Raw genomic sequence first — 24,474 nt, forward strand, 5'->3', positions numbered from 1 at the left:
ATCTCTAAGGTCCTTTCCTCATTGCAGTCCTATGCATCCACAGTGATCCAGAAACATTACAGCAGGTCTCCGTGAAATTCTCCCTTCCAAAATGCTAGATTTATGGGTTTGTCCTATCTCATTCTGTCTCTCCCCTTTGCTCTGTGCAGTCAACAGTAGGGGAAAGTTCTGTGGACAGCCCTAAAATAGCAACAGCCAAAAAGCCAACACGGAGTCCACTCGGCTCCACTGGGCCCAGACCCTGCCAAATACTTGTCATCAAGTCACCAGCAGGACATGGGAAGGAATCAATGCTCGGGCGGCAGCGGCTCAGACTTGTGACTTGTGTCATTAACCTCCCCAGAGAACCCGAGCCAATGAGGAAGTTGCTCAAAGAGCCCCTAGAAAGCCAAAATACCAGCTAGAGCAAAAATGCCACTGGGACGGTGGCCAGTTAACTGCCTGGGTCCTGGCTGGGTGGAGAGCTGAATCATGCGTGGCCATGGCCTCTCCATCCTGTCCCCAGAACCCCTCAGTTCCTATGGCAACCTGGAGGGCTCTTTGAAGGAACTCTGAGACTGAGCAGTTTTATCCACTGTGTGCCCGGGAATCAGTGTGGGCGCCACCCCAAATCTACAGGGAGGAGGGTGCGCACAGCCTGCTGACTTTTGAAAACCACTGTAATATGCTCCACAGCCTGGCCCTTAAGATCATGCACCAAACATGGAATGAACTAAATGCTTACTGGAGGATAGTTCCAGACGAAAGCAGTTTCTGGTTTTCAGCACCCAGGAACTGCAGTTCTATAGTAATCATTCCCAGTTTTACCAACAGCTAGACTTAAATCCCTGGAAGTCAAGGTGGTTTCAGCTCTGTGTGGCGATGGTTTGTACCTTTCTGAATTCAGTTTGGTGAAAGTTCTCATGAAATAATTCTTCTTTGAATGACTGATGGAGATACTACCCTAAATTCATTTTGTTGAGTATTTTTAAACTGACCTTACACAGACAGGTCTCTCCCAGCACTGAAAAGCAGAATGTGAAATGCTCTGAAATGTGGGTTGTAATTTCCATTAAGAGATTTAAAAAAAAAAAAATTCGTGTCCTGGAAGATAAGCCATCTGCAATGTAAATCTACAAGGTTGCTGCATTTGGAATGCAATGCCGTGCTGGGTAATTTTAGGGAAAGGAGGAAAATAATGCAGTTCTTTTTTCTCATGAAGCTTACAGTTAACAGTGGACTTTCACTTACGTTATCAGTTAATTTTAAGTCTACTGACTTATATTAAGTACTTATGATCTGCTGGACTTCACACCAGGCATTAGAGGTACACACAGAAACACAGCATTAAAATACAGCATTAAATACAGAGCATTAAATAAAAGAGATGTATGCTGTGCTGTGGCAAAAGCAGCATTAATCCGGGAGGTGATTCTACTGAGAATATAATCCTTTGAAATAATGTTCAAACCTCTGTTTAAAAGAAGAAAACCAAACCTGAGAAGTGCGTCTGAATACTTCTTACAAAGAGCAGAGCCTACACTGGAATCCATGTGGAGGCCAAGTCCACGGTCTTGGCAATGTCTCAGCACCAGATCTTCTTCACTTTTGCTTTTCACCAAAAAATTGCCAATGGAATGAATGGAATCATTTTTTCACATGAAATAAATTTCTTTTCTCCTAAGATCCTCTTTCATAAGCTTTCTCATCTTGACAGGGTACTCCAGTTTGAAAAACCTCACTCATCAAGAAAATATGGTCTGAACATCTAACAATGTTAGCTTTTCCTCTATATTCCCCATAAGCATATGAAATCCTCTAAATTTTGTTTCCTCTAGAAATGGCAGGCTTGGGTCTGAACATTAGAAGGGACTTAATGCAGCCTCCAGTGAAGACATACAAATACCAATAGGCACATGAAAAAATGTTCAATATCGCTAATTATCAGAGCAGTGCAAATCAAAACTGCAGTGAGGTGCCACCACACACCTGTCAGAATGGCCATCATTAAAATGTCCACAAACGATAAATGCTGGAGAGGCTGTGGAGAAAAGGGAACCCTCCTACACTGTTGGTGGAATTTGTACTTTGGTGCAGGCGTTATGGAAAACAGTATGGAGATTCTTTAAAAAACTAAAAATAGACTTACCCTATGATCCAGCAATCCCACTTCTGGGCGTACATCGGAAGAAAAATCTAATTCAGAAAGATACAGGAACCCCAATGTTTACATCAGCACTATTTACAATAGCCAAGACATGGAAGCAACCTAAATGTCCATTGACAGATGATTGAATAAAGAAAATGTGATACATACACACACACACACACACACACATATACACATAATGGAATACTACTCGGCCTTAAAAAAGAATAAAATAATGCCATTTGCAGCAACTTGGATGGACCTGGAAATGATCATACTAAGTGAAGTAAGCCAGAAAGAGAAAGAAAGATACCATATGATGTCACTTATATGTGGAATCTTGAAAAAAAAAAAGATAAATCCTAACAAACTTATTTACAAAACAGAAACAGACTCACAGATATAGTAAATAAATTTATGGTTACCAGTGGGGAAAAGGGAGGGTGGAGGGATAAATTGGGAGTTTGGCATTTGCAGATACCAACTACTATGCATAAAACAGATAAACAACAATGTCCTACTGTGGAGCACAGGGAACTATATTCAATATGTTGTAGTTGCCTATAATTAGCAAGAATATGAAAAGGAACATACATATATGTATAACTGAATCACTATGCTATACACCAGAAATTAAACAACATTGTAAGCAACTATATTTCAATAAAAAAAAAAAAAGAGAAGGGACTTAAACTCTGGTCTGTGAGAAAGCAGACCATTGACACGATTTAAAGAGCAAGGTTCTCACCTTAATACTGAGGTTATACATCATGTCAGATATTGAGTCCTTTAGGAAAAGATTCTTCATGTTGGAAAACAGGCTGAATAAGAGGACTTTAGTGAGTTGGCATAATCTAGGTCTTCGTGACCATGAATATGAGTGTGACAAGTGGGGAAAAGTGGAGAAGTTCCTCCCTTACATCGGTGAACCAGGAGATGGATGAGAAGGATGGCAGATAAAAGCCCAGAAAGTGTATGAGTCCCTTGGAGCTAGAACACACAGCATAGAATAAGGCTTGTAAGAATCAAGAACCTGTATTATACGCAGGCTAGTGACTTAGACACACTGCTGCTTTAAGATTTACAAAGGAAATAGCACATAAATTACAAACAGTGGGCTCAATTTATAGTGATTGGAGCACTAGTGTTGGAAACATACCACAATCTGTGGGGGGATTTCTAATTGGATGTAGAGAACTGTGTCTAAACCAAAGAAAAACACTCAATAACTCTGGAAACTGTCAGTGTTTCAAACTTGGCCAATGTTGAAGGAGAGAGACTTGTTGTCTCGGAGTTTTAACTGGCAAACCCTTGGATTACAAATGAGGTTATTAACCTCTGGCAATCACTGATCTTTTTACTAACTGCATAGTTTTGGTTTTCCAGAATTTCGTATAGTTGGAATCATACAGTGCATAGCCCTTTCATACTGGCTTCTTTCACTAAGAAATATACGTTTGCAGTTCCTCCATGTCTTTTCCTGGCTTGATAGCTTATTTCTTTCTTAGTGCTGAATGTACCACAGTTCGTTTATCCATTCACCTACCGAAGGACATCTTGGTTGCTCCCAAGTTTTGTGAATAAAGCTGCTGTAAACATTTGTGTGCAGGTTTCTGGGTGGATGTAAGCTTTCTACTCATCTGAGTACATACCAGGGTGCAATTACCGGTAAGAGTATGTTTAGTTTTATAAGAAACTGTCAAACTGTCTTCCAAAGGGACTGTACCATTTTGCATCTCCTGCAACAATGAAACAGAGCTCCTGTGGTTTCACATTCTCTGCAGCATTTAGTGTTGTCAGTGTTTCCAACCACAGCCATTCTAATACGTGTGCAGTGGTATCTTATTATTGTTTGAATTTGAACTTCCTTAATGACTTATCATGTTGAGCATCTTTTCAAATGCCTATTTGCCATCTGTGTATATTCCTTCATGATGTGTCTCTTCAGATCTTTTGGCCATTTTTAATTGGTTGTTTTCTTAGAGTTTTAAGAGTTTTTTCATATATTTTGGATACAAACCCATTATCAGCTAAATGTTTTGCAAATATTTTCTCCAGTCTGTGGCTTTTCTTTTCCTTCTCTTCTGCAGAGCAAGAGTTTTTAATTTTAATGAAATCCAAATTTTCATTTTTTTCCTTCCATAGCTTGTCCTGATGGTGTATATAAGAAGATTCAAAGATGGCTCTTGTGTTTTGGCATAAAATAGCCCCCCTGTTAATTTTTTCCCAGTAGGTTAGGATCATTGGTCCAAAGCCCACTGGTACCAAAGTCAGATTCTTGCATGTCTAATCGCTTTACTGTGAAACAGTGTCTAACACCTGCTAACCACAGGTAAGACAAACCCTGCAGCCATAAAATACCAGACACTCCTGCTGCCCTTCCAAGCTCTCTGACCCAAAGCTTCCTTACCTTGCTGCGACCAACGTCATCCAGGCTCCCAGCCCCCTCTCTGAAATCCCCCACGTCTCCAGGAGATGCCCTGCCCCACTCCCTTTCTGGGTGATGGCTTTTTGCCACTGTCCCTGGAAAGCCACTTGTTGGGAAAGACTTCCCCTCTCCTGCAACCCTGTCCAATAAATTTTATTGTGTGTTACTGCTTCTCATGGTCGTGTCTCTTCCTTGATCAACCCAGTCCTCCAGTTTCCCCTGCTGTCTATCCAAACCCTCGTTGCCAAACCCAAAGTCACCTAGATTGTCTACCACATTATGTCCTAGAAGTTTATAACTTTGCATTTTGCATTTAGGCTTATGATCGGTTTTGAGTTAATTTTTGTGAAAGTTGTAGGTAGGCTCTCTGTGTGGTCTAATTTATTTTATATGTGGATGTCCAGTGTTTCTAGCACTATTTGTTGAAAAGACTGCCCTTTCTCCATTGAGCTGTGTTTACACTGTTGTCAGAGATCAGCTGACTATAACCGTGTGGCTTTATTTCTGGGCTCCCTTTCCTGTCCTTTAACCAATCCCACACTGTCTTGGTTATCGCAGTTTTATAGTAAGTCTTGAAGTTGGGTAGTGTCAGTGCTGTGACTTGGTTCTTCTTTAGTATTTTGTTGGATCCTCTGGGTCTTTCATCTCTTTGTATAAACTTTACAGTCAGTTTGTCAATATCCACAGAATAACTTGTTGGGATTGAAGTACACGTTTACCAACAGCATCTCTCATCACATTCTGAACCAACTGCTGTACTGAGATCTAACAGTTTTTCCAGTTAATTCTCTTAGGTTTTCCTCTCTCCTTTCTAATATTAACAGCTCCCTTTTTTTTTTTTTTCAATTTCTTTGTATTGGCTAACTCTCCGCAAATATTAAATGCCAATGGCATTTGCAAGCATCCTTACTTTGTTGATCATACTCTAACAACTTTATTTGATAATAATGTGTTTTTATTTCACCTGTAAGTGTGACATTGTTGTTAGTTTTAGACAGACTTTTTGTCCTATTTTGTCGGTCTCTCCATACTTTCTCGTGATCTCACCCAGTTGACGTGGCCTTTTACCGAGTGCTGTTTCTGCAGCCTCAAAATAACCGATTTATTTATGTTGTTGTATGTTAGTGTCATCATATATGTCAACTTATTTCTCAGACGTGAATTTCCTTTGAATCTCTAGTTTAAGCCTTTCTTGAATTTATCCGGGGAATTCTTAATTTTATTGTACCTAAGATTTAATGTGTTAATATTTTATTTAATACTTCTGCACTTATGTTCATAAGTGAAATTGGATATAATTTTTTTTAAATAGTCTGTCTTTCTCCATACTCTTCAGCAGTTTAAATAGCACATGAATTATCTGTTTCTTGGCAGCTTGAAAAATGTTGTCTATGAAACTGTCTGCGCTTGATGCTTTTGTAGGGAGTTGTTCTTTGATAAAACTCTTCCAATTAATTCTCTGATGAATGTCTACTCAGGATTTTAAAATATAAGTTTGTATTCAACTTTGAGCATTTGTACTTTGTAAGAAGATTACCCATTTCAATGTTATTTTCAAATATTTAAACATGGAGTTGTGTGTAGATTATTTCACAGTTTAGAAAATCTCCTCTGATCCGTTTCTATATCTCTTTACTCTTTTTATTGTTAGTCTTCTTTCTCTTTCCTTAATCAGATTTCTTAAGGACCAGGTTTTGAACTGGTTTTATTTAAAATCAATTTTATTATTTTTTTTCCTTTTGTATTCCTTATGATAGGTCTTTCTTCCTGCTTAACTGGGTTCTTATTTTGTTTATTTTGATATTTTAAGTTAAATTCCCAGTTTACTAACATTCATTAGTTTGTGTTTAATAATAAAAAGCATCAAAAGCTATAAAGTTTCTTCTAATACAACTTATTTCATAGCACTTAATTTTTTAAATACAATGTTCTCATTTCAATTTCTTATTCAAATTACATAAAGGAAGTGTATTCTCTGTAGAAAAATGAGAGGAGTTAAAAAAAAAAAAGAATCACTCATAGCTTCATCTGTTATTTAGTTTTGACAACAAAATTTGCTTAAGTGCCTAAATGTCAAAATCCATAATGTACAAGTTTAAGAGGACCAACTGGGAATAAATGCCTACAAGGCATATAAGGAAGGCTGATATTCTTAGGATAAAGTCAAACATGGAAGTGTAGGCAGCGTGCCTGATCAGGCACCTCAGAAAAGAAAAAGGTGTGTCGGCCTAAAACACATTTTAAAAAATAAATTTCATCTAGTAAACAAAGAAGCGCAAATTAAAGCCATAGTGAAAAATCTTTTTTGCTTACAAATTAGGAAACGTTTTTTTCCTTAGTTATAATGTCCAGAGTTGGCAGAGTGGTGGGGAAATCTGGCTCTTCCATCATCTTTTGGCAAACACTGAAATAAGTTTAAAAAGCCTTAAAAATGGATATATTCTTTAAAAATGGTTATCAGTGTGCCAAAGATTTAGCTGCAAAGATGTTTAGTGCAACGGAAAATCATACACGACCTGAACGCTAAGCAAATGGGGATGGGCTGAGTTAACTATGGTAAAGTAAAGGAACTAAATAGACAGCTACTACAAATGACATTGCAGACACTATCTGTGGAAAGGATAAGATTGTCATGATATATTGATATATAAAAAGACAAGTTATAGATTTATTTACTGCCTGATTTCATTATGGAAATATAAATATATGTGGCTTATACAATTTTATCATATATTTAGGTTCCTACATCCACGATCATGGTCAAAATACTGACCCACCACCAGGGAGATCGCTCATATTGCTCACTTATAACAACACTCACCTCCCTCTTGCCACCCCCATATGCCCCCTGAAAACCACTAGACTGCTCTCCACTTCTAAAATTTTGTCACTTTTAAAATGTTATATAAATGGAATTGTACAGTACATAACTTTTTTTGATTGGCTTCTTTTTTTACCCTCAGCATAATTCCCTGGAAATTTTCTAAGTTGCTATGTGTAGCTGTATTTCATTCTTTTTATTGCTGAGTAGTATTTCACTGTCTGGATGTACCATGGTTTGTTGAAAAATTTACCTAGGCTGATCCCAGTTTGGGGCCATTATGAAGAAGCTGCTCTGAATACTTGTGTACAGGTCATTTGGGTAAACATAATTTTCATTCCACTGGGATAAATGCCCAAGACTGCCATTGCTGGGTCATATGGTAATTGTGTTTTCAGTCTTGTAAAAAACTGACAAACTGTTTTTCAGAGTGTCTGCACTATTGTGCATTCCCACCAGTGATGTGCAGTGATCCGGCTTCTCCATATTCTCAGCAGCATTTGGTGTTGTTTTTGTTTTTATTTTAGCCATTCTGTTAGTTATGTAGCGATACCTCACTGTAGTCTCTTTTTCCCTTCCAGTTTCATTGCGTTGTAACTGACTGTACAGATACAAGGCGTGCAGCATTATGATTTGATTTACATACATCGTGAAGTGATTACCACGGTAAGTTTGGTGGACATTCATCATCTCGTATAGGTGTAAAATTAAAGAAACAGAAAAAAATGATTTTCCTTGTGATGAGAACTCAGAATTTACTCTCTTAACAACTTTCATATACATCATACAGCAGTTTAATTACATTTATCATGTACATCACACCCCTCGTCCTTATTTATCTTATAGCTGGAAGTTTGTGCGTCTTGACTGCCTTCATCCAATTTCCCCTCCCACCATCCCTCACTTCTCGTAACTGGAAATCTGATCTTTTTCTATGAGTTTGTTTGCTTGTTTTTGAAGTGTAGTTGACCTACAACGCTATGTGAGTTCCTGTTACACAACATGGTGAATGGGTATTTCTATTGTTTTAGCCCTTATGTGGCTTACATCCTTCCATATAAACTTCAAAATACACTTACCTATAGAGAACAAAAAGCCTTACTAGGATTTTGATAGAAATTGCATTAAACAAATAGACAATTTGGGGATAACTGACATCTTTACTATGTTGAGTCTTAAACACAATATGTCTTTCCTTTTTTCCTTTTTTTTTCTTTTCTTCAATTTCTTTCATTAGAATTTTATCATTTTCAGCATACGGATCCTGTACATGTTATAAATTTATACCTAAGTACTTCATTTTCTTCGGCACAACTGTAAATAGCATTGTGTTTTTAATTTTGGTACCTGCATTTTTGTTGTAAGTATTAGAAATAAGATTGACTTTTGTCAATTCACCTTTATTTCCTGAAACCTTGCTGAACTCACTTAGCTAATTCTAGATTTTTTTTTGGTAGATTACTTGGGTGGGATCGCAAATTTAGACAATCATGTCATCTGCAAATAGACTCTATTATTTGTTCCTTTCCGATCTTATGAAGGATATTATCATTGATTTTTTTCTTAAAAACATCTATATTATATTATATTATATTATATTATATTATATTATATTATATTATATTATATTGTATTATATTATATTATATTGTATTATATTGTATTATATTATATTATATATCACATTTGGGAATTTCCTGGGGCTGCTGGCGGAGAGCACATCTCCTGTCTCTTTGTGTTGGTGGGGCTCCCGATTGGTCTGCCTTGCTGGTGGTGCTGGGTTCACTGATGTTGTCAGAGGGTCTCCAATTCAACCCAGGGAAGACATGAGCCTGCCTGAGCTGCATTTGGTTGTCCCTTTGGGGTCAAAAAAAATGGGTCTTGCTGGTGTGTCTCTGTTAGGTTTGGGAGGGGGATGCAAGACACCTTTCCACTGTGTTGCTCCTCCAGTCGTGGGGTTCCAAACCACGTTGCCTTCTTCTCACCACCTTCAGAGTTCTCCTGGGTGGTTTCATTATTTGCAGGAAGTGCAGGGAGAAACAGGTGTGCGCCGTCTTGTCAAGACTGGGAGTCCTGTTTTTGCTTCAAAATCCAGACATTGATTTCTGAAGAGATTTCATAAATGCAATGAGACACTTTTTGTGCATTTATCACATCAAATAATCTGAGAAATGAATATAGTGTAGAGATACGGATCAGTTTAATGTGATTCATTCTCCATAGGTTTAGGTGCATTTACAGCTAATACTGGTGTGAGAAGCAAACCTGAGAATTAAAAGGAAAGCCTTTTGTTCTACAGCAATGGAACAAGAGGTTTCCCTCCTGATAAACCCAAGGGAAATTATGCTAAATATTAATATAAATGTATACCTGCCCTCTAAAAACAATCTATTTAAAACAACAAAAAGGTTTTAAAGAATTTCATTGTTAGAATCACATCCACTTGCTAAAAATAAACAAACCAGCGATGCGATGCTGTGTTAGCCTCCCTTCTCAACTGGAATTTACAACTGGAATTAATTGTAGATGACTTCGGTTCATGACTGTAATTTATTCCAGGCTAGAGGTTTCAGAAACAAAGCATCTTCATCTGTCTCTGTCTCCAGCTCTCACACGAGGAGCCCGTTTATCAGCCTTCTTTATTGATTTTTTATTTGGAGAAGTGATGTAACATCCAAATAGATTAGTGATCATCACCTTCTTTGCATGGTTCTGAATCTCAAAATCTATATGCACACATGACATATATAGCACCCTGTTGTATATGAATCACTGATAATACCTAGCAAGTCCTCACCACAGAAAACACACCTGCACACACACAAACATACAGTCTAACTGGCTTTTTGGGTTTAGAAATGGGAATTCTATTGGCAGGCTACTTTTGATATCCCTTAAGGGATAATTTAGTTTATTTTAGTTATGATTATGATATGTAATTATATTTATGCCCAGATTGTTTGCATGTTTCATATTTGTGTCAATTTAAATTTTTTTCAGTGCTTTCACATTCCTGGTCTTGTTTTTGTTCCTTTCACAGCTCAGCCTGATAAAGTATCTTCATTTTGTAGACGTGCCACCTGCAGAAAGGTGTTGACCTTATTTTTTTTCCTAAGGTCAAATCATTAACTTCTAGCAGCCTTGAGACCAGAATATAGATCTTCTGACTCCAAGCTCTTTGCAGTAAACATCAATCCCCCTGTGACTAAAGTCCAAGCACAGGAAGAAAGGAAACGTGGAGCAGAATACAAAAGGAGTTATTCTGAGCTGCATCTAGAGATGTCATCTGTGCCCAGGAAACGCTGCTAATTACCAACCTGGTGTTAATTTACTGATCTGTGTCTCGTCTATGACTAAACATTATTCAGCCCATGCTGATTAATTCTGATCTGAATCAGATAATTTCATCAGTGGTTAAAATTCCTGCTTTAGACTCTGTGAACAGTCTCTCACCTCATACGTCCCATATACAGAGACTATTTGTAGCTATTTTTAAAATGTGATTAATAGAATCACAATTTATAAATTGCCAAAAATGCACAGAATATCATTATATTGAAGATGACGTTAGACTCATCATATGCCAATTAATCCAACTTGCATTCAGGACCCTGTGTAGAACAGGAAACTAAATTTAGGACTCAGTTCTTTGTATGCTCGTGGATTAACTGGAGAATGCGTCTCCGCTTTATATGAACAATATAATCTTTGTTTATTCAGTACGCTGCATTATTCTTTTTATCATAAAAATTGCCTACTCACAAGGTTTTAAAATAATTGAGTCTATTTGTTTCACTTTCCCTGATGTATTAATATTTTCTTTGCAGGGCGCTTCAGAAAATATATGACCTAGAAAACAGCCTAATTCTTGTCACAGCTGCAGCCTTACTGAGGCAGAAAATTTGGCATTTGTATAAAATGAACCATCTCTAATGCTTTGTTCGCCCTTCCAGAATCCCCTTGGTTTAATCACCATGTTTGGAGTCTCTACAAAGGGACTGCTTTCAGGAATAAGTGGATAGGAATGAGAGAATGCTGATGTGTGAATAAAACAATGATATAAAGGAAAATGGATTTTTTTCCCCTTTCAGATGAAGTCTGTGGCGGTTGGTTGCCCTGACTGTCACTGATAGCTGAATGAGTCGGTCCCTAATTTGTGAATTACCATCCTCACCGTCTCCCAGACCAGGACAGCCCTGCTACCCGTTTCCATGGCGCTGAACTTCCCCATCATAGCACGTGTCTGTTACTGCGTATTGTGTTTTATGTACTCTCTGATGGATGTATGGGTCAGGGACAGGGTCCGCCTTGCTTTCATTGTTGCGCCAGCATCTAGCACAATACAGGTGCAGGGAAGCCCTTGGTAAATATTTGTTCAATAAAAGAATAAAAACAATTTAAAATTTGAGCTCATTTTCAACTCCTATAATTTTTAAAAAAAAAATAGCTTAATTGTGGTATAATTGACATACAAAAAGCTGCACATACTTAATGTATACAATTTGATGAGTTTGGATAGTTGCATACACCCGAGAAACCATCTCCGAAATCAAGGCGATAGCGTATCCATCACCACCAAAACTTTCCTCCTGTCCTGGCTTTTCTTTTTCTTTTCCTTTTTCTTTTTCTTTTTCTTTTCCTTTTTCTTTTCTTTTTCTTTCCTTTTCCTTTTCTTTTTGTTTTTGTTTTTGTTTTTCTTTTTTTTTCTTTTTCTTTTTCTTTTTCCCTCCCTCCCTTTCTTTCTTTCTCTTTCTTTCTCTCTTTCTCTTTTTTTCTTTTCCTCCTTCCTTCCTTCTTTCTTTTTGTGGTAAGTACACAGAAAATTCAAAATCAAACTTTAATATATTACCCTCTGTGGAATTTGTTGTTACATTTTTAAACTCCTTGTTACTGTCTCTTCCTGCTCATCTTCTTTCCACCTTACAAATGTTGAACAAAGTAAATCATACTTGAAATAAGTAAAATGAGTGAGAAAAAATTTTAAAAATAATAACAATGAATAAATACAGGAAAAACATTGACTACAGCAGCCTTCTCTCTTCTCCAAAAACTAATAGGCGTGAGTTTTGATATTCATTTTTTCATCATTTACCTGGCTACCCTCATCTTGAGTGACAGCTTTGGAGAAAGAAGGAGGTGGAAATTTTAGTAGACATGGTGGTATCTTGATGTTTGTTTGATTATCTTAAAAGTAATTCCAATCATGTCTAGAAACTGTGCCCTAAACCGACTGCCTGTTTAGTCTTAAATCTTCTCAACATAACAACAGGTACTGCACATTATGGTAAAGGATTCTTTATCTTGTAGGAGGAGGTGGGTGAGAAAGGGAGGCATGAATTCTGCAGGGTCTGGGATTCTGGCAGGAAGTCTTCTCTTTGGCAAAACTGATGGGATAGGAAAGGACTAATTAAAGGAGGGAGCAGATGTTGAAACTGAAGGAAAATTTGCATGATTTCTTTCCTCTCCTCTAGCCCACATCTAACTCATCAAGTCCTGTTGACGTTACCTTGAATATACAGCTTGTATCTGACTACTTCCCACCGCCTCCACCGTGACTACTGGGTACAAGCCAATGTACGTTCTCCTAACCGAGCTTCTAGCTTCTATTTTTGTCCACCTATGCTCTGTTTTATCCCCAGCTACCAAGATGATCCATTTAGAACAGCATTCAGATCATCTCATTCTTCTGTTGTAATTCTCCAATAGCTTTCCACTTCAGAATTAATATCAAAATCCTTATCTTAGCCTGGATGATCCTGTATAATCTGGTCCCCAATTATTTTTTTTTAACCACATCTGTGCACTAATACATGTTTAATAACCAGCTCGCCAGGAACAGTCCTGACGTGAATGTTGGCTGATATTTTATTTACGGTAACAAGTAAGATAAGAGTAAAACAACAAAGATGTTGTTAGAATGTCACCCATGTGTTAATGACTTGAGTGACTTCTTTACTGAACTGGAAAATAGTTTTAAAAATACTAGAAGACCATTTTCCCATGCTTTCCTCAACTTTTTTTTCACTATTCAAGTGCAACATGAAGTGTTTTTTAAGTTTAATCTGCATTTTAATATTGTCTCTATCTCTTTTTTAAGTCTAGGCAATCAACAAAAGGTAATTTGTAGCACGTGCCAATTTTTATGGCGTAATTCTTCCATCGTGGGTGGTTTCAAGCTAACAGCTTGACATCCCTGAACGCAGAGCTGGGGAGAGACATAACAGTAGGGCACCATTATCTAGGAGTTCTACCTTGAAGATACTTAGACATAAATAGCTTTAAGAACAAAGGTAATAGTGAAACATAACAACATAATTAGGAAGTGGTAAATGTTGAGTATTTATTGCCTGTGTTCTTAACATGATGCGTTTAATCGTAAGTTTATATAATTTAATGTTTAATAAGAGCTGTGTTTAATAACTGGCTTGCAAAATTCCTGACAATTCAATAGTTGGCTCTTGTGAGCCAGTGTGGGCTGGTTCCAGCACATCACTCACCACTGCTCACTCTGCTTCAGCTACCCTGGCCTCCATGCTGTGCTCCGAACACACTAAGCACTTTCCCAACCCAGGGACACTCTATTCCCAGCACCTAGAATGTTCTGCCTCCAGGTTTCTGCATGCCTTGCTCCCATACTTCATTTCTTTCTCTGCTCAAATATCACCTCAGTAAGGTCTTCCGATTTTCCTTTATACCCCATTAGTGTCTATCCCCTTCCCATGCTTTTATTATTTCTTAAAATACTGATAACTAAGTGAAATTCTATTATTTATTTGTTACCATATGTATTCTCTATTTGGCACATTAAAAATATCAGCTCCATGAGGTCAGAGAGTTGTTCCTTATGTAACTGCTAAAGCCTAGAAGAATTGTTAGTCTGCTGTAGAGGTTCAAACGTCTTGGAAAGGACTGAGCATTTCTTTCCTTCACATCCCAACCAAAATCAGCCTTGGGGACCCTCTCCAGTGGGAAGCTCTTCCTGTTCACAAAAGGTAAGCCTCCTGACCAGCTGTACCAGAGTCTGCAGTGTGAACATGGAGACGTCAGGGTTGAGAGGAGGCATCAGCATTCTCTTCTCTCCCCAGCTCTCCTCTGAGCCCCTCGGAAAGGCATGCCACCTCTCTCTACCTCCCAGACCACTCCACCTCGTATTTCTATGGCCCTCCTGGTCACTCTCTTTCATAATTTGAAGACTATGCTTCAATATCCATGTGGATATCACCCTTCAAAAATAACATCCTTATGTTCCCTTTGGTAGTACCAGCATTTAACCCAATGTCTGGCACACAGTAAGTGCTTGATAAATGTTCCTTAAGTAATTGAATTAATGAGTTGCAGCCAATTCTCATCTCGGCAGTAGGCCAGATTTCTGTGGCTCAGTGTCTTTACCTTCTGGTGATTGAATCAGTTAAGAGCTGTCCTCTGGGATGTGTAAGGGTAGGAAAAGGCACATTTACCTGTCAGTGGCATTTCCCTGACACGGAAGTTAAAGTTTGTATCCTCATACAATTTTTAATCTAATGTAAACTAGACACCCAAATAAAGGCAATGGTTCAATTCTGATTTTTCTAATACTCTGACTTTGTTTTTTGACAGTGCCAGTGAAGAATGCAGTCCCAAGTCAATTTCTGAACATTCTTTGTTTGGATTCTGAAAACAGTCACACATGATGAGCAGCAGCCCTTCGGGTGTGCTGGCTTTCATGCGCTGCCATTTTTTCTGTATTTTTTTTCCCCATAAATTCAAATAGTCTTACTTGGCATTTGGAAGACTGACTCAATTTTTTAGCATCCCCTGAGCAATACAGATTTAAGTTAATTTAAAAAAAGCCAAGCAGAGCTGGTCTCTGAAAAATAAAGCACCTAAGAATGCCAATAAGCAGACATTTATGTTTCTATTACTACAGAGCTTTGCAAACTATTTAATGTTCTCATGTGTTGGGTTAGCCAGTCACTAACATTTACCACATGAAGCACCTAGGATGATGCAGGCAAACAGTAGACTTCCAGTCATTTTTTGTTGACTTGGTGAACACAGGTTGATGAAGCATTCTACACAGTGGGAAAAATGTTGGTGACGTAGAAAATGTGGTTTAGTTTCTTTAGCTGTTGCAAAGCAAAAATGAGGAACAGAAAATACAAAAACGTGAAAGAAAGGTTTGAGGGATCTTAGGGGTAAATGGACATTCTCAGTGGGAAGCAGGGAAGATTAATTTGCATAGTTGGCAAGGGAGAAGTCTGGATGGGGTGAAAGAGATCTTTCCCAGAGAGAAAAGGGAAAGAAAGGCAGAGGGGTCTCATCCTTTTCTGAGTAGAAGGAGGAATTCATTCCTTCTTAGAAGAGGAGTTAACACTGGCCCCTTGTGCCAGATCAGCACCGAGAAGAGCGGGCATGCTGGGTGGCGGGTGGTAGGGCAGGTTGGTCTGTGCTGCATCAACTGTGAGAGCATCTATGGCTCGAGGCTGCTCCAGTCCACTTACCTGCATCCGTCTGGGATGGTGTCACCAATAGGAGGGGGAAAAAACCAGCCTGGAGTGAAGGAGCAGTGACCCAACCTCAAGGCAGGAAAAGACTCAACTCAGGTGCAACCTTGAAGAAGACAGTGCCGGAGCCACAAGGGAATGAGTCGTATTAACAGAGCTAGAGCCACAGAGACATATTAGCTGGATGGGTGAGTAGCAAGTTATTTAGTCATTGGTAGTAGGAAGGAAGTTTCCTGAGACTCCCCAGATGCCCAACAAAAGGTGGAGTGATTTGGGGAATTTCTTAGTCAGTGTGTGTGGCTGTAACAAAATGCTACACACAGGGTGGCTTAATCCATAAACATGTATTTCTCACAGTCTTGGAGGCTGGGAAATCCGAGATCAAGATGCTAGTATGTTCAGGTTCTGGTGAGGACTCTCTCCCTGGTTTGCAGATGGCTGCCTTTTTGCTGTGTCCTCACATGGTGGGGAAAAGAGCAGGCTTCTATCTCTTCCTCTTCACATAAGGTAACTAGTCTCAGAATGGGGCTCCGCCCTCATGAGCCCATGGAAATCTAATTACCTTCCAAAGACCCCACCTCCAAATGTCACCATACTGGGGATTAGGACTTCAACATAAACGTTGTAAGAGGGCACATTCAGTCCATAGCAGTGATTCAAGGAACTAGCATAGCCCCAGAGAGAGAGGTATTTTTATTTCCTGTTACATGACCCACAGCCCCCCTTGATTCTTCCCACAAAGGCCTTCAGGCATCAGTATCATACACCAGATGATATGTGACATGGTGATTCTGCATGTGCTGTTCTGATACTCATGTCCACTTTAGGCAAGGCACTGCATCCGTCAGCAGAGTCTGGTGCTGACGGGAGAGACCTTGGGTACAGATCTGTTCACACAGCATCCATTAATCATGTAGCAGTCACCCTTCAAGATTATAGACATATGGATGCAAAGAAGAGAGATCTATTTCCTTCTCTCAGGAAGCTTACACTCCTAGAGAGGAGGCAGATAACCTGCAGGTCAGTTAACACATTAAGAAGATAATGTTTAAAAGTGACACATGCCATGAGAAAAATAAAAGAGGAGACATAGACAGAGTGACCGTGTGGGGTAGAGGGATGAACTTCAGATTAGGGGATGGATCCAGAGGAAGTGGCATGGGAACTGAATCTAAGATGACAGGATTCAGGCATGTCAGGATCTGGAGGAAGAGCCTTCCAGGTGAGGGGCACAAAGCACTTCACGGCAGGGCAAGTTGAGTGTGTTTGAGAAACAGAGAGAAAGCCAGTATGGGTGAAGGCCATTCTGTCTTTCATCATCAGCTGTGGACTGAATGTTTGTGTCCCCACCAAGTTCTGATGTTGAAGCCCTAACCCCCAATATGATGGCATTTGAAGATGAGACTTTGGGAGGTAATTAGGGTGAGATAAGGTCATGATGGTGGGGCCTTCATGATGGGATTAGTGTCCTTATAAGAAGTGACACCAGAGTTTTCCTCTTTTGCTCACCTGGCATGCTACCAGGAAAAGCCTTGTGAGCACACAGCAAGAAGGAGACCATGTAGAAACCAGGAAGAGGGCTCTCACCAGGATCCAAGTTGGTGGGCACCTTGATCTTGGACTTCCCAGCCTCAAGAACTGTGAAAAACAAATTCTGTGTTTTTAAGCCACCCAGTCTGTGGTATTTTGTTATGGTAGCCCAAGCAGATTACTTGAGTAACATTGGGCAAATTAGAGGCTAAACTTTGATTATATCACCTATAAAATGGAAATGTATAAGCAATCACATTGTAATTTATTGTGAGAATTTAATGAAATTATGCATTCAGAGTGTTTAGCACAGTACCCGAGACATTGTGAATTCACAGAAATTCTGTTACTAATAAATTCTGCAGAAATAAATGTTAACGATGACAAAGATCACTGAAATTTTTTGAGGAGTTGTTTAATTTTGTTTTGTGTCATCAAAATCATTCTTGCTAGTGTCTCACAGAGTGGAGGAGGAGATACAGCATGAGTCACGAGATCGCTGGGACGTGGACCACAACTGTGGCTTTGCCAATGGAAAAGCAAATGAAGTGCCAAGAATTTCTTTGGAAAAGAAAAGATAGAAGAATGATTTACTGAAAATGATTGGATTAGAAGAGATGTGTAGAAGGAAAGAATTAAGCAAAAAGATTGACATGGTTTTTATTGCCTTTACTGATTCAGATGTGACACACAGTCATATGGAGGAACAGCATGTTTATGGACTTCTCATAATCAGTTGCACTCATCCCTCGGTATCCAAGGGGGATTAGTTCCAGAACCCCCATGGATACCAAAATCTGAGGTTGCTCAAGTCTCTTATATAAAAGCATAGTATTTGCATATAATGTACACATACCCTCCTGCAGATTTTAAATCATCTCTAGATTACTTTATTTTATTATGAAGACTATTGTTGATTATAAAGTACTTGTTGAGATGAAGAATGAAGTAAATCATGCTAATGTCCTGTTGCCTCAATCCTAGGACTTTAGGAACTCCTCATATGGCACTTCCTGCCAACATCCCTTTTAAGCCCTGAGAGGTAACTCCTGTCTTGAACTTTAATCGTTCCCTTGCTTTTCTTCATAGTCTTACAGATGTATGTATGTATCACTAAGCATACTATTAATGCCTAATGTTTCCTTTTAAATTTTAAAATAAATAACACATAGCTTTATATAATTAGAATCATTTTGTACATTGTGATGGTTAATTTTCTGTGTCAACTTGACTGTGCCACAGGGCGCCAGGTTAAACATCATCTCTAGATTTGTCTGTGGAGACAGCAGTAAAGCAGATGGCCCTCCCTAATGTGGTTGGGCATCATCCAGTCCACTGAGGACCTGAGTGAAATGTACCCAGAACATAGAATTCATATATGAATCAAGAATACAATGAAAGTGGTTTTTCAAATTATTAGGACAAAGAATGAATTATTCAATACATTTCAGGGTGACAAGGAATTAACTATTTTAACAACATTAAAGTTATGCCTTCAATTCACCTTATATAATTTGGTACATAGATTTGCTTTGTGGAACAGAGATATAAAAAATTCAGTGACTTAACTTAGCTATTACTCTCTCATTTCACAATCTGGATGGAGGAAGTGTAGAAGTGAAATGGTGCCTCTAAGACACCAAATGTCACTATTCTTTTTGTTCCACCATCACTAAAGAGAGGCACATTTTGAATGTTCCAGGATGTTACACAAACGTGGCATAAGCAGCAAGATGGAGAATGGTTAAGGATCAATAAAAGAAGAGGACATCATAGTCATTAGAATATATGCTCCCAACATAGGAGTATCTAAATATAAAAAGAAAATTTTAACAGACATAAAGGGAGAAATTGACAATAAAACAATAACAGTGGGGGACTTTAACACCCTACTTAACATCAATGGGCAGATTGTCCAGACAGAAAATCAATAAGGAAACAATGGTCTTAAATGACACAACCAACCAGTTGGACTTAATGGGTATCTACAGGACATTCCATCCAAAAACAGAAGAATACATGTTCTTTTCAAGTGTACCTGGATTGTTCTCCAGGATAGGCCACATAGTAGGCCACAAAGCAAGTCTCAACAAATAAGAGGATAGAAATTATGTCAAGTATTTTTTTTTTCTGACCACAGGAGTGTGAAATTAGAAATCAGTTATGGGAAGAAAAATGGGAAAAGCACAAACACATGGAATAACATGCTACTAAAAAACCAATGGTTCAATGAAGAAATCAAGGAGGAAATGCGAAAATATCTTGAGACAAATGAAAATGGAAACAAACTTTTCAAAATCTGTGGGGTTACAGCAGAAGTAGTCCTACAAGGGAAGTTTATAGCAATGCAAACCTACCTCAAGAAACAAGAAAAATCACAAACATACAACCTAACTTACCATCTGAAGGAATTAGAAGAGGAAGAACAAAGCCCAAATTCAGCAGAAAGAAAGAAATAATAAAGATCACAATAGAAAAGATCAGTGAGTCCAAGAGCTGCTTGTTTTGAAAAGATAAACAAAATTGATAAACTTAGTCAGACTCATCAAGAAGAAAAGAAAAAGAACACAAACAAAATGAGAAAGAGGATAAATAACAACTAATACCATGGAGATACCAAAAAATCATAAGAAAATTCTATGAAGAGTGCAAAATTTGGTATATTGGAGAGACAAGCCTGGAAAGCTCGGCTAGCATCTGGGGCACAGTGATATGTGATATAAGGAAGCCTGAATTCTTTTAATAATGAAGCACCTTTGAAGCTATTGGCTGAAGGATGTACTGTGATTAGATTTGACTGCTGAAATAGGCAAGTTGTATTTTTCCAGTCCCTCACCTCCTCCACTGTGCCTCTCATTTCCTAGTCATGACTCCCCAGAAGATGTCCAGGAGGGTCCTGGGTGTTTCAGGTTCCCTCTGTTTTCAGGGAGGTCTCACTCTCATTAGTCATTGTACCTTGTGATCGCCCAAATCATGCTGAAGCCTAATCTCCAATGTGATGGTTTTAGGAAGTAGGGACTTTAGAGATGATTAGGTCATGAGGGTGAAGTCTTTATGAATGGGATTAGTGAACTTATATAAGAGACCCCAGGAGAGCTCCCTGGCCCTTTCCACCACGTAAGAATGCAAGAAGAAGCTGGCCGTCTATGAACAAAGAAATAGGTCCTCACCAGACACCAAATATTCTGGTGCCTTAATCTCAGACTTCCCAGCCTCAAGAACTAAATAAATTTCTGTTGGTTGTAAGCCACTCAGTCTATGGTAATTTGTTACAGGCAGCCCAGTGGACTAAGATACACTTTGCCTTTTAAATGTGTTTCTTTTCACTAGACATTTGCAGTTGGAATGTTCTTTACCTTCCGGACCTTCTTAGAAACTTTATTTCATTTATATGCTTACACATATGCATTCGCATAAACTCATTAATGAGATTATATCAAACAAGCTTTTTAGTTCATTTTAATAACAAATTTGATTTCTTTCATAGTTTTTCTCATAATACATAAACATACAGTGTCACATACACTTCCACATATAAACACACATGTAGAATCTTTGTCATCATTTTTTGTACAAAAAAAGTGATCACATCATACACACTTTACTGAATATACATTATTTTCTCATCAATAACTAGAAATATCTCCAAATTAGTTGGTATAATTCTTAGGCATTCTTTTCAAAACTACACATCTTCTGGTTTCTATGTAATATGTCAGTCATTTTCTTTATGCTAGATGTACTTTGTTTCCAGTTTTTCATCACTACAATACAATAAACATTCTTGTATATATTTGTTCCTATGGGATACCCTAAAAACAGATTCCTGGGTCAAAGATATGTGTAATTATAAGAGGAAGTGTGCAGACTGCTTTGCAAAAAGGTTGTAACACAACATTTTTTCAATGGCATTGGGAAAGAACGCTCTGTTGCCCAGATCTCCACCAGAAATAAATATTATAGCTCTTTTTGACATTATTGTTGCTAGCCTGAAGGATATAAAATGGTATCTTGCAATTCTTTTAATTTGCATTTCTCTGACCCCAGTGAAGTTTTAGATCTTTTCACATGGTCTCCTATTCATCTAGTCTATTAGATTTACATCTCTTAAGAGTTATTATTTATATCCTATTGTCCAATTTTGTGTCCTTTCATAATCTTTTTTGATATAGGACTAGCTGACTGGTCAATTTAGATTCTTCTGTCCTTCGTTGACACAGAGTCCCTGAATATTGTTAAAAAATCTCATTGTAAAACATGAGTTGACTCCTCCATGCAAGTTTCTCCCTGGAGGATGCCCTACTCAAGCCAGATAAACTCCAGGCAGGAGGAAACAGGAGATTCATGCACCCTCTTCTCCGGGGCAAAATGGATGAACAGAATACAAATTCCCTAAATGAGTTAGGTGTCTTATCAAGAAATGCAGGTGGTAGCTGCGGAATAAGGTCTCCCTAGCTGTGTCAAACACTGCCTTTGAAAGCATGAACTAGTCTGCAAATAAAGCATTCCCTGGGCACACAGGATTTCAGAATGACAGGTGTGACTCTGGGCGGTCTCTCAGGATGCTCTGATAGGGTGGGGCATCCTCCCTTGTTGACTAGTCTGTGTCTGCGCTCACCCTTCTAATCTATCTTTGCCAGCCACACACGGCAGATCATTACCCAGTCAACACGGAACACAGCCAGTGCTGAGGAGGCGTTGGTCATTACCCTGTCATGCAGAGCAGTCACTGAGACCGATCGCTTCCCCTGGAGCCTTTTAATGTTAAAATGATGTGGATTGCTCGATCTCCTTGTCACCACAGTGGGGAAAAAAAATCAAGAGAACTCAGCCTTGTTTTTATGAGTAACATCATCTGATTTTCTGAGGAGGATGTTGCAAGAGGACTAATGCTCACTAGGAATTCTCCGCTTCCAGCCGCCACCCATCTGCCCACAGCATCTCAACAGCGCTAGCCGAGTTCACAGGCTGCTCTAACTGGTTCTAACCTGCTTGCACCAAAATAATAACAATAACAAAGGGATTACTGTGCTTCCTTTTCAAAGCAGGAATCTTTTTGATACCAAAATAATTGTTAAACCAGTAGACATTAGAGTGACAAAGACCATCCATATACATTCGACAGGCTTCCCAAGTCCAATCAAGAGAGATTAAAGGACTCACTCAATTACAGTTAGTCAATGTAAGGATCGAGACTCTAACATGTACTGACAATAACATGAATATTAGAATGTTCATGGGTGACTTTCAGGGAACCTGTAAAACTTCTAAAGTTTCATGAAAAGCTTGTATCTTCTTTTTCTGTGGAAAAGAGTCCATGGTTTTCATTAGATTCCCAGATTGATCCCAGGTAGAAAACGATGTGTTATTATTCTAGAGAATGCTCAAGCCTTCACTCCAGTTGCCTAAAAGGGACTCTCATTTGGACGAAGGACAAGTTAGAAGCCTCAAAGAGATACAATGGGATGTGGGCAACAGATGGCAGAGAACTTCGGGTGGAATAGCAAAGGAGATTGGAATTCTCTTTCAAAGTTCGGTTTTATTCTCTATGTGCACTTTTCTCTCAGGAGGCATATGTGATCAAATGGAGCTCTGAGTGTCCTCTGTTTGGGACCCTATGGTGAAGCTCAGGTGACGGAAGCATGGCGGGATGGCCTTGGCAGGCTCTACTCGATGCCCTTCCTGCCCTTCTCAACTGTCACTGTCTTTGGTGAGGAAGAGCCAGAGGGCCAGCTAGACAAGATGGGACCAAAGAACAGAAGCCTAGACTTTCCTTGACCCAAAAGAGTAGCAGAAGTGGGGACTTTTGCGCTATTCAGGCCAATTCCCCAGAACAAGAGACCAGACCTGAGGTTTACGTAGGAGGCTAACTAGCAATAAGGTTCATGTGTTTTCCTGGAGGGGCCACTCTGGGCATCCCTTAGGAGGCCCAGCTCAGGAATAAGTGGCTCCATGGGGATCCGGAACTTAGATACTGGCCACATTCGACATGAGTAACGTAATTTCCTGTTGATCATCCAGGGCATCTAAACTGCACTCAGGCACCCAGCAGACATCATGAGCGGGTTGTGTGGTGGAAAAGCAAACTCATTTTAATAGCAATGCCAGGAAAACTAGATTTGCAAAGTAAGTCCGTTATATGTTGACCAGCACACTTTTTTTTGTTTGTTTAGTTTTTATTTCATAATCATAAACTTAACTTTGAAATCCAGCTAAACTTGGAGGTGGGTAGGGAAAATATGGAACCCAAAGAACTGCAGTGAGAGCACAAAGATTATAGGATATTTCGAGCAGATCGGGGTGATGGGATGCTCTCCTGAGCGACAGCAGGAATGGTCTGGTGGTTAAGATAAAACACAAGTCCGATTTATTATATTTGTCCACAGTCAGCAACGGTGATCTCCTTGCTGGTCTTGTCATTCCTGGACCCGAAGCGCTCATGGCTTCCACAACATTCATGCCTTCCTTCACCTTGCCAAAGACCACACGCTTGCCATCCAACCACTCAGTCTTGGCAGCGCAGATGAAAAACTGGGAGCCGTTTGTGTTGGGGCCAGCATTTGCCATGGACAAGATGCCAGGACCCCCATATGCTTCAGGATGAAATTCTCATCATCAGATTTCTCCCCGTAGATGGACTGGCCACCAGTGCCACTGTGGCATGTGAAGTCACCACCCTGGCACATAAATCTCGGAATTATTCTGTGAAAGTAGGAAACTTCATAACCAAATCCTTTCTCCCCAGTGCTCAGAGCACGAACATTTTCTGCTGTCTTTGGAAACTTTCTGCAAACAGCTGAAAAGGAGATGCGGCCCAGGGACTCGCCATCTACAGTGATGTCAAAAAACATGGTGGGGTTGACCATGGTTGGGCACTGTGGGAGGATGCGGGGCGGCATTGGCATCTGTAAGGCTTGACCAGCACACTTTTATATACATCTGTGTATGCGTGTATGTACACAGACACACATTTGTGAGCATATGTGAGAAATACTTCCCTGTGGTCAATAGAAATGGTTTTAAATCACCACTTCTTTAGATGATCCACACCACTGGTCTTCAATAATGGAAATACTCAAGAAAT

General features: G+C 39.1%; 1 pseudogene; it reads right to left on the reverse strand.

The window, feature by feature from the left end:
* Positions 1-23,648: 23,648 nt before the first annotated feature.
* On the reverse strand, positions 23,649-24,256 carry LOC102516421 (annotated as a pseudogene).
* Between the last annotated feature and the right edge of the window lie 218 nt (positions 24,257-24,474).

Source organism: Camelus ferus, chromosome 31, assembly GCF_009834535.1.
Source record: "Camelus ferus isolate YT-003-E chromosome 31, BCGSAC_Cfer_1.0, whole genome shotgun sequence".
NCBI classification, from domain to species: domain Eukaryota; kingdom Metazoa; phylum Chordata; class Mammalia; order Artiodactyla; family Camelidae; genus Camelus; species Camelus ferus.